Below are 12,271 nucleotides of genomic sequence, written 5' to 3'. Positions count from 1 at the left end.
AGAGAGACAAGGTTGGAGACAGAGAGATTGTTGGGGTGGATTAAAAGGGAGAATGTAAGATATATTCATTTTATGTAATCCTTCACTGCTGTGTACGCAAAAAGAGAAAGATAGGTATGTAGAGTGAAATATTGGTCGAGTGGGAGAAATGTGGATGAAGTTGGGGCCCAGGCGTCCAATTTTGATGAACAGGAAGGAAAACGCTCCATTGTAAACATCCAGCAAGGTATTCCACCATGGAAGCCATCACACCCACAGAATATTGGTGTGGAAATCTTGTAATCTATGCCCATGGTTATTGACCCCTCTGTTTTGGGAAATGGGTCCTTCCTATCCACTCTATCTAGGCCCATCATTATTATATACAACTCAATTAAATCTTCCCTTTAACCTCCTCTGTCCCAAAGAAAACAATTGCAGCCTATCCAATCTTTACTCATAGTTAAAATTCTCCATTCCTGACAACATCCTCTGTAAATCCCCTCTGTACCCTCTCTAGTGTGATCACATCCTTCCTGTAATGTGGTGACCAGAACTGTACACAGTACTCTAGCTGTGGTCTAACTATTGTTTCATACAGTTCTAGCATAACCTCCCTGCTCTTATATTCTCTACATCGGCCAATAAAGGAAAGTATTCCGTAAGCTTTCTGAACCACCTTATCCACCTGTCCTGTGATCCTCAGGAATCAGTGGACAGTTACGCCAATGACCCTCTGTTGCCAAACAGAGCGATTGTTCGGTTAGATTCAAATAGCAAATGTAAAACATAATAATTTGATGTACTCCTTCACTGCAGTGCACACAGACATACGAGTGAGACCCATGGAATGTGAAACATCGGGGTCGAGGGAGAAAAATAGATGGAGATGTTAACAAATTGGAAAGGAGTGATAGGGACTGAGAGAGATGTAATCTCTGGTAAACTCTCTTGCTGGTAATCTCTCTCTATCTCTATCTCTCTCTCTTCCCCTCTCTTCGACTCTCTGAAACACTATTACTTCTCTCTGTGACTCACTTTCCAAGTCTATCTCTCCCATTTCTCTCTCTATCTCTCTCTGCACACTATCTCAATCTCTCCCTCTTGATCTCAGGATGGGAAGAGGGAGAAAGAGAGGCAGAGAAAGGGTGTTGCAGGCAGTGAGCGATGAGGAGAAAGAGACAGAGGAACAGTGAGTCTGGCATTGGTAGATGGATCTTTCCTCTGTGTCTAACCCCGTGTTGTACCTGCCCTGTGAGTATTCGATGGGGACAGTCTCGGAAGGGGGGGACTGTCTAAAAATCAAAATAAGTCGAAAGCCCTTTCAAAGATGAAATTTAGAAACACTTCTACAAACAAAGGGTGGTAGAAGTTTGGAACTGTCTTCCACAAATGACCGCTCCCGATCTCTGCAATCTCCTCCAGCTCCACAATCCACCAATATCTGCGATCCTCTAATTCCGGCCTCTTGACCATCCCCAATTTGAATTGTTCCAACATTGGTGGCCGTGCCTTCAAGCTGCCAAGACCGTAACTCTGGAATTCTTTTCCTAAACCTCTCCGTCTCACTAACTCTCTTTCCTCTTTGAAGACGCTCCCTCAAATCAACCTCTCTGACCACGTTTATGTTCGTCTCGTGTAATATCACCTTAAGTGACTCGGCGTCAACTTTTTATTTTCTTTATTTATTTGTTGGATGTGTGCGTTACTGTCCAGGACAGCATTTATTACCCATCCCTAATTGTCCTTGAGAAGGTGGTGTTGAGCCTCCTTCTTGAACCGCTGCAGTCCATGTGGGGTAGGTATACCCACAGTGCAGTTAGGAAGGGAGTTCCAGGATTTTGACCCAGTAACAGTGAAGGAATGGCGATATAGTTTCAGGTTGAGATGGTGTGTGACGTTCGTTGTTGTGTGGACAGTATTTTCAGTGCGCAGTCCATTTATATTTTTAATTATTTATTTTTGTCATGTGGTTAGATGTAAAGTTTCTCTGACAATCTGCCTGCCTCCCCGGATCTCCTCACTCTTTCTGCCCGTCTCTCCCTCCTTCTCTAAATCCACTGCTTTACTCTGTATCTAAACTCACACTGCACCTGCCCTGGGAGGTCTCATTATGGTGCTTACGCAATGAGTTATGCAGTTCCAGCATAACCTCCCTGCTCTTAAATACTTTAACAGCCTAGTTGGGAATGTCACGGCAGTTTGAAAATATGAAACACTGATCCAACATTCACCCCGAAAACACTCACACTAACCTCCAAAAACAGGACTGGGCAGATAATGAGGATTGTTAATGATTGTTACCACTTGTCTCATCCTCTCTCTGTCTCTCTCTCTCATGTCTGCTTCCTCCTATCTTTCTCTCTCTCTCTCCCTCACCCTCTCCCTCTTTCTCTGCCTCTTTCCATGACTCTGTCTCAAGCACCATCTCTCTCTCATTGGAAGAAATGTTTTTATCCATTTCTTGGTTAATTTTGAACCTGTAAATCTTGCCCTTGCTGGGAACGTTACTGCAGTTTGAAAATATCAAACATTGATCAACACTCGCCCCCCAAACTGTCACACTAAACCCCCAATACAGGACTGTGCAGATAATGGAGATTGTTACTGAGGTTCTGTCAAGATCCCCTCACACACTGTATCCCATTTCCCCTGCTTCTAAAGTTTGTCAGTGTGAAACAATATTTTTTCAATAATATTAAAGGTGACTTCAGTTTGAAAATATCAATCACTGATCCAGCACTTACCCCCAAAACATTCACACTAAATCCCTGATCTTTCCTTTCAAAATTAGTTCCTGCACACAGCCAGTTTTACTTTTTAATTCTATCTTCTTTCAACATTATTAGGTGTAATGTTTTTCCTATAATCTCGCCCTCCCTCTCTCCTTCTCTCTCTGTCTCTCCCGCTGTTTTTGTTTCTCCCTCTGTTTGTCTCCCTCCCTCTGCATCTGCTTGTCTCCCTTTCTGTCTGTCTCACTCTGCATTTGCCTGCCTCCCTTTCAGTCTCTCTCCCTCTGTCTCTGTTTCTCCTTTTTCCTCTTTCATTCTACCTCTGTCTCTCTCTCTCCCTCTGTCTCTGTCCGCAGTCTGTCTGTGTCTCTCTCCGTCTGTGTCTCCTCCTTCCATCTCTCCGTCCCTCTGGACATGGACAGCAATGCTTTGAGCCATTGGTTTGGTTAATTTTGAATCTTTAACTCTTGCTTTTGTTGGGAATATCAATGCAGTTTGAAAATATCAAACACTCATCTGACACTCATCCATAAAACCCTCACATTAAACCCCAAATACCGTCTGGGCAGACAATGGGGATTGTTACTGGGGTTCCGTTAAGGTCTCATTTAGCTTTCTCTTCTGTCTCTCACTGTCTTCCACTTTGTCCCTATCTCTCCATTTCCCCATTTGTTTTCGTTTCACTCGCTCCTCTTTCCTTCATCGCCCCCAACTTTATAAATAAAGAAGGAGCTCCCTCCACTTTATACATAGAGAGGGAGCTCCCTCCACTATATACAGAGAGAGGGCGCTCCCTCTACTTTATACATAGAGAAGGCGCTTCCTCCACCTTATAAATAGAGAGGCTGCTCCTTCCACTTTATAGCTGGAGAGCGAGCTCCATCTACTTTATATAGCTGCTGTGGTGGGATATGAACCCCTGTCCCCAGGCCATCAGTTTGGGCCTCTGGATTACGTGACCATTGATATTATCACTACCCAACTGCCTCCCAAATGGATGCATACAGTGTCTGTCCCGTAATATCACTCACAGTAGTTTCTGGGCTGTCACCCTGAACATGGTCCCGAATCAGAGACTCAAAGTTTACATTTTAACTGGGAAAAGGCAGGAACAGAGTGAAACGGGATTGCTTTTGTCCCTGGATTAAGTGTCCACTGCAGACAGATCAGTTACATTTCCAACAGAAATGCCAGGACGGTACAAACTCAATGCAATAATATGGAAAATGTAAATGGACCCTCTCAAAATTGCCATCCATCCAGTATGAGTGCAGATTTCAGGTTTATTCCCGAGAGACGTCTTGCTCAGAAAATGTCATTGACATTGAAATGATTGTGTTTTATCCACCACATTATTTACATCAGAGTCAAAGCTGCTGATGTAATGTGTTTGTTCAGGTGAGTGTAACTAATAGCAATGATCAGGGGTAGAACCATGTCAGAGGAGACTTATCCCCTGTATAAATCAGGACCCATTGGAATGGAGCAGCTCAGAGTGCCTGCTGGAGCTGCGGATTCCAGGCTCACAGAAGACTCTGCTTCGTACAGAAATGGAATATCCAGTAATGTATCAGATAGAAGACATTTACGATCCTGTACTTGCAGCAATTGGAGTTCCTGGTAAGCCAGTATCTCAGCTGTTAATGGTGTAAATCGATGTTAACTGTGCTGCTGGGTATTATTTCTCACTGTGTGTGTTACACATCCGCCTGTTATTTTCCAGCAATTTACATATGGAATCTCCTCATTGTCTACTCTTTCATTCTTGCAGGCGTTGTATCATGTCTTTAATGGTATTGGTTTCGGTAGCCGTTGCATTCTTACTGGATTATTCTGTGTAGCGAATGCTTTTGAATGAGGTGTTTTAGTTAAGATCAAAAATCAAACAATCAGGAGTTTTCAACAGTTTCATGATGTGGACCAAATCCGTCCTGGATTATTTATATGAGTCTTTATATTTTGGTGATCAATAATGGGACATCTCACAGTCTCAGTGTTACAAGGGGTTAGAACAATTTCCTCCTTCCCCAATAACATGGCTCAGTTTAACTGGCATTTCAATGTATTTATTGATTATCATTATTATCAAATATTATTTCATTCTATGTATGTCTGACGCTGCTTCAGAAGTTTGGCTACTGAACTGAGTTTGCTGAGTTTGCTGAGTTTGCTTTTTGAAAAAGGGGCGGCACAGTGGCGCAGTGGTTAGCACTGCAGCCTCACAGCTCCAGCGACCCGGGTTCAATTCTGGGTACTGCCTGTGTGGAGTTTGCAAGTTCTCCCTGTGTCTGCGTGGGTTTTCTCCGGGTGCTCCGGTTTCCTCCCACATGCCAAAAGACTTGCAGGTTGATAGGTAAATTGGCCATTATAAATTGTCACTAGTATAGGTAGGTGGTAGGGAAATATAGGGACAGGGTGGGGATGTTTGGTAGGAATATGGGATTAGTGTAGGATTAGTATAAATGGGTGGTTGATGTTCGGCACAGACTCGGTGGGCCGAAGGGCCTGTTTCAGTGCTGTATCTCTAATCTAATCTAAAAACACTTTCACTTCTCCTTCTCTGCTTCACTGTGGACCTTCACTGTCACTGGACTACATTGTAAAATAGGAAGTATTGATGCGATGTTTTACTGGTTTTCACTGTGACACTTGGAATCAAGAGTCTTTCCATTTATCTGTAGATTATCAGATGCAGCGCTGATGTTGGTGTTTTATTAATTAAACAATTCCACATTCTAACAGATTACTTTATAATTCCAGGAGAAGGAATTTCAATGATTGTGAGGTTTGTCTGAAGTAACTTTCGATCCTGTTTATTCCATGTATTGTAGATGAAGTGAAGAGTGCAGGTGAACAGGTGGAGACTTGAGTGTTCTGGAGATACATTAAATCATTCACAGAGGTTTCACTATTGAACAAACTGACTCTGAGAATAGAATCATTGAACCTGGGGCAGGTGAACAGAACACAGGCACAGAATGTTAGGAATAAATCATATGTGAAAAGCAGCATTAAGTAACAGTTTGCAGGGTGTGAGGACTCCAGAGAGATAGGGAAGGAGAAAAGGAGCAGGGAGAACGAAATTGATGGAAAGAGATGAGCAGAAGTAAAGAGAAAGAGAAAGAAGCAGCAGTGTGAATAATTCATTATCATAAAGTGCTGGAATGTCCAGAACAATTAGTGAGAGAAACTGTGAGTTGAAGTTGTCTGTTGTCAGATTGTGTTCATTTTCCTGTTGGACATGATCCTCTGTGTTGATTTCTGTCAAGTCCTCATTTTGTTTTGTGGAAAGTTCCTATTCCTTACTTAGTGACTGAATAAACAGAACAAAATCAGTTCATCACTGATGGTAATTCATGATTTAAATACTGCACTTTAAAATCTCTGTGACTGCTGAATTCAATAAAGAGCGAGGCTGATATCAGAAATATATTTAAATTTATATTTAATAGCCTGTACAAACTAAATATATTGACTATATTGTAGAAACAATGAACTGTTCTCCAACACCAATAACCACAGGGATTATTTTTTGTATGTATTAATTGAGTTCTATAACTGGGATCTATAGATTAGATTTCCTCGAACACTCAGCTGCAGTCTCTCCCTGTGAATCTCAGCCTCTCCTCTCACTGTATTGAATCCTCAGTCTCCTCATCCATTGCTTCACTTTATCCACTTTTCCAAACCATCTGCTCCAGTCTCCCCTCCTGCTCCAACATGTCCTTTCTCTGGAATTTAGAAGCTTATGGGGTTATTTGATGAATGTTTTCAAGATAGTAAGGGAAACTGAACGGGTGGGCAGAGAGTAACAATTCCCACTGGCTGCGGAGTCAGGAACTTGGGGGCACAGTTTTAAAAGCTAAACGCAGTCTAAAATCCTTTCAGGAGTGAAATGAAGAAACACATCAACACACCAGGTGTGGTATCAGTTTGGAACTCTCTCCCACAAACGGCAATTGATGCTGAGACACTTGTTAGATTTTAAATCTGAGATTGATAGATCTTTGTTAACCAAAGGTATTCAGGGGCAAAGATACGTACATGGAGTTCGATCACACATCAGCCATGAGCTCAATGAATGACAGAAGAGGGTTGAGGGGCCAAATGGCCTCCTCCTCTTCCTCTGTCCAATGACAAATATCTTGCTATCACTCTCTGTGTCTTGGTCTATGTCTCTCTCTTTGTCTCTCTTTCTGTCTGTCTGTCTCTCTCTCTCTCTCTCCTCTCTCAAATATCTGTGGAAATCCACAAACATTAGGCAGCCATTTTAGGCTGGTTCTCGGTGGCCATTTTATGTTACCACAACACTGGGTCATTTACTCCAGAGACATACTCTTTACCAATGTAACGGTGGTGCTCAGATTGTGACAGAGACACAGACATGGAGACACTGAGACACACAGTCCTAGAAAGGAATTAATCATTCCCTTGTGCCCAATAAATTGCCCTCCACAGTGATTAGGCTGGGTGGCCTGTAATTACTCAGTCTTTTACTTTCTCCCTTGTTGGTAAATAGTACAACATACACAGTCCTCCAGTCCTCTGGCAGCACGACTATAACCAGTGAGGATTCGAAAATGATGGTCAGAGCCACTGATATTTTCTCCCTTGCACCTCTTAACAGCCTGAGCCTGGTGAATTATCAGCTTTCAAAGATGCTGAATCCCTTAATATTTCCTCTCTCACTGTTTATCCCATTCAATATTTCAAACCCCTCCTCATTGACTACAATGTCTGTGTCCCCTCTTTTGTGAAGACAGTCGCAATGTATTCATTAAGAACCATGCCCCGCATCTTCCGCCTCCACTTTTAGGAAAAAGGAGGAGCGACGTTATAAAGTAAAGGATAGAAATCTAAAGGAGGTGCAGGAACAGACACATCTGGGGAGTATTTGTGCACCAATCACTGAAGGTGGCAGGGCAGGTTCAGAAAGTGGTTAAACAGCAGAAGGGGTCCTGAGATTATAAATAGAGACATTGAATACAAAAGCAAGGAAAATATGACCTTTGTAAAACGCTGGTTTGCCTTCAACTGGAGCATTTTCCAATTCTGGACACCGTACTTCAGGAAGAATGTGAATGAAGAATGGAAGAATGAAGAATTAGAGAAGGTGCAAAAAAGATTCACAAGAATGTTTCCAGGGATGAGGGACTTCAGTTACGTGGATAGATTGGAGAAGCTGGGGTTGTTCTCTGTGTCTCTCTCTGTCTCTCCCTCCTGCTATCTCTGACACTAAGAGGGAGACAGAGGGAGAGAGGCTTCGATATGCAGGCAGAGGGAGGGCTGTCGAGAGGGACAAGTTTGGAGACAGAGAGAGTGTTGGGGTGGATTGAAAGGGAGAATGTATGAAATATTCATTTAATGTAATTCTTCACTGCTGTGTACGCAAACAGATAAATATAGTTATTCAGAGTGAAATATTGGTAGAGTGGGAGAAATGTGGATGAAGTTGGGGCCCAGGCGGCAGGTTGTGATGATCAGGAAGGAAAACGCTCCATTGCAAACATTCAGCAAGGTATTCCACCATGGAAGCCATCACACCCTCATGATATTGGTGGGGAAATCTTGTAATCTATGCCCATGGTTATTTACCCCGCTGTTAAGGGAAATGGGTCCTTCCGATCCACCCTATCTAGGCCCGTCATTATTTGATACACCTCAATTAAATCTTCCCTTCAACCTTCTCTGTTACAAAGAAAACAATTCCAGCCTATCCAATCTTTACTCATAGTTAAAATTCTCCATTCCTGACAAAATCCTCTGCAAATGTCCTCTGTGCCCTCTCTAGTGTGATCACATCCTTCCTGTAATGTGGTGACCAGAACTGTGCACAGTACTCCAGCTGTGGTCTAACTAGTGTTTTATAGAGTTCTAGCATAACCTCCCTGCTCTTATATTCTCTACATCGGCCAATAAAGGAAAGTGTTCCGTAAGCCTTCTTAACCACCTTATCCACCTGTCCTGTTACCCTTGGGAATCTGTGGACATTCACTCCAAGACCCCTCTGTTCACAGTCTGAGAGATTGTTCAGTTAGATTGAAAGAGCAAATGTAAACCATAATAATTTGATGTAACCCTTCACTGCAGTACACACAGACATACGAGCGAGATGAATGGAGTTTGAAACATCGGGGTAGAGGGAGAAAAATAGATGGAGATGGTAACAAATTGGAAAGGAGTGATAGGAACTGAGAGAGAGGTAATCTCTGGTAAACTCTCTTGCTGTTAATCTCTCTCCATCTCTATCTCTCTCTTGCCCTCTCTTCTACTCTCTGAAACCCTATTTCTTCTCTTTGTTACTCACTTTCCAAGTCTATCTCTCAACTTTTCTCCCTCTATCTCTGTCTCCGGCTGTACACTATCTCAATCTCTCCCTCTTGCTCTCAGGATGGGAAGAGGGAGAAAGAGAGGCAGAGAAAGGGTGTTGCAGGCAGTGAGAGATGAGGAGAAAGAGACAGAGGAACAGTGAGTCTGGCATTGGTAGATAGATCTTTACTCTGTATCTAACCCCGTGCGTACTGCCCTGTGAGTATTCGATGGGGACAGTCTCAGACGGGGGAGACTGTCTAAAAATCAAAAATTAGTCGAAAGCCCTTTCAAAGATGAAATTCAGAAACACTTGTGCATACAAAGGCTGGTAAAAGTTTGGAACTGTCTTCCACAAATGACCCCTCCCTATCTCTGCATTCTCCTCCAGCTCCGCAATCCACCAATATCTGTGATCCTCTAATTCTGGCCTCTTGAGCATCCCCAATTTGAATGGTCCCACCATTGGTGGCCGTGCCTTCAAGCTGCCAAGACCCTAACTCTGGAATTCCTTTCCTAAACCTCTCCGTCTCACTAACTCTCTTTCCTCTTTGAAGACGCTCCCTAAGACCAACCTCTTTGACCAGGTTTTTGTTCGTCTTGTGTAATATCCCCTTAATTGACTCGGTGTCAACTTTTTATTTGCCTTATTTATTTGTTGGATGTGTCAGTTACTGGCCAGGCCAGCATTTATTACCCATTCCTAATTGCCCTTGAGAAGGTGGTGTTGATCCTCCTTCTTGAACCGCTGCAGTCCATGTGGGGTAGGTCAACCCACAGTGCTGTTCGGAAGGGAGTCCCAGGATTTTGACCCAGTAACAGTGAAGGAATGGTGATATCGTTTCAAGTTGGGATGGTGTGTGACTTTCGTTGTTGTTGTGTGGACAGTATTTTCAGTGCGCAGTCCATTTATATTTTTAATTATTTATTTTTTCATGTGGTTAGATGTGAAGTTTCTCTTACAATCTGACTGCCTCCCCGTATCTACTCACTCTTTCTACCCGTCTCTCCCTCCTTCTCTAAATCCACTGCTTTACTCTGTATCTAAACTCACACTGTACCTGCCCTGGGAGGTCCCATTATGGTGCTTAAGCAATGAGTTATACAGTTACAGCATAACCTCCCTTCTCTTATATACTTTAACAGCCGTGTTGGGAATGTCACTGCAGTTTGAAAATATGAAACACTGATCCAATATTCTCCCCTAAAACACTCACATTAAACTCCAAAAACCGGACTGGGCAGATAATGAGGATTGTTAATGATTGTTACAACTTGTCTCCTCCACTCTCTGTCTCTCCCTCTCATGTCTGCTCCTTCCCATCTTTCTCTCTCTATCTCTCTCTCCCTCACCCTCTCCCTCTTTCTCTGCCTCTTTCCATGACTCTGTCTCTAACACCATCTCTCTCTTCTTGGACAGAAATGTTTTTATCCATTTCTTGGTTAATTTTGAACCTGTAAATCTTGCCCTTGCTGGGAACGTCACTGCAGTTTGAAAATACCAAGCACTTTAGCACTCGCCCCCTAAAATCTCTCACTAAACCCCCAATACAGGACTATGGAGATAATGGGGATTGTTACTGATGTCCTGTCAAGATCCCTTCACACACTATATCCCATTTCCCATGCTTCTAAAGTTTGTCAGTGTTTAATAATATTTTTTCAATAATATTAAATGTCACTTCAGTTTGACAATATCAATCACTGATCCAACAATTGCCCCCCAAACACTCACACAAAACCCCTGATCTCCCCTTTCAAATTTAGTTCTTGCACACAGCCAGTTATACTTTTTATCCTTTTTTGATCCTTTTTCAACATAATTAGATGTAAAGTTTTTCCTTTAATCTCGCCCTACCTCCCTCTCTGTCTGTCTCTCCCTCTGTCTCTGTTGCTCACTCTGTTTGTCTGCCTCCCTCTCTGTCTCTCGCTCCCTCCCTCTCTGTCTCTCTCTCCCTTTCTCCCTCTGCATCTGTCTCTCTCCCTCTGTATCTGTCTCACTCGCTTTCTCCCTGTCTCTCTACCTCTGCAGCTGCCTGCCTCCCTTTCTGTTTGTCTCACTCTGCATTTGCCTGCCTCTCTTTCTGTCTCTCTCCCTCGCCCTCTGTCTCTGTCCCACTCTGTCTGTGTCTCTCTCCATCTGTGTCTCACTCCCTCCATCTCTCCGTCCCTCTGTCCATGGACAGCAATGCTTTGAGCCATTTCTTTGGTTAATTTTGAATATTTAACTCTTGCTTTTGTTGGGAATGTCAAAGCAGTTTGAAAATATCAAACACTCACCGAACACTCATCCCTAAACCACTCACAATCAACCCCAAATACCGGACTGGGCAGACAATGGCGATTGTTACTGGGGTTTCGTCAAGGTCTCATTTCGCTATCTCTTCTGTCTCTCACTGTCTTCCACTTTGTCTCTCTCACTCTCTCCATTTCCCCATTTGCTTTCGTTTCCCTCTCTCCTCTTTCCTTCATCGTGCCCAACTTTATAAATGGAGAGGAAGCTCCCTCCACTTTATACATAGAGAGGGAGTTCCTTCCACTTTATAGCTGGAGAGGGAGCTCCCTCTACTTTATACACAGAAAGGGAGCTCCCTCTGGTTTATCTAGCTGCCGTGGTGGGATTTGAACCCCTGTCCCCACGCCATCAGGTTGGGCCTCTGCATTACATGACCAGTGATATTATCACTACCCAACTGCCTCTAAAATGGATGCGTACAATGTCTGTCCCGTGATATCACTCACAGTAGTTTCTGGGCTGGAACCCTGAACATGGTCCCGAATCAGAGACTCAAAGTTCACATTTTAACTGGGAAAAGGCAGGAACAGAGTGAAATGGGATTGCTTTTGTCCCTGGATTCAGTGTCCACAGCAGACAGATCAGTTACATTTACAATAGAAATGCCAGGAGTGAACAAGGTCAATGCAATAATATGGAAAATGTAAATGATGCCTCTCATAATTGTAGTATCCGTCCAGTATGAATACAGATTTCAGGCTTATTCCGAGAGAGGTCTTACTCAGAAAATGTCATTGATATTGAAATGATTGTGTTTTATCCACCACATTATTTACATCAGAGTCAAAGCTGCTGATGTAATGTGTTTGTTCAGGAGAGTGTAACTAATAACAATGATCAGTGGTATAACCGTGTCAGTGGAGACTGATCCCCTGTATAAATCAGGACCCATTGGAATGGATCAGCTCAGAGTGCCTGGTGGAGCTGTGGATTCCAGGCTAATCGAAGTCCCTGC

This window comes from Heterodontus francisci, chromosome 21 (assembly GCF_036365525.1).
Source record: "Heterodontus francisci isolate sHetFra1 chromosome 21, sHetFra1.hap1, whole genome shotgun sequence".
Taxonomy (NCBI): Eukaryota; Metazoa; Chordata; class Chondrichthyes; order Heterodontiformes; family Heterodontidae; genus Heterodontus; species Heterodontus francisci.
Note: the sequence above shows the minus strand (reverse complement) of the source record.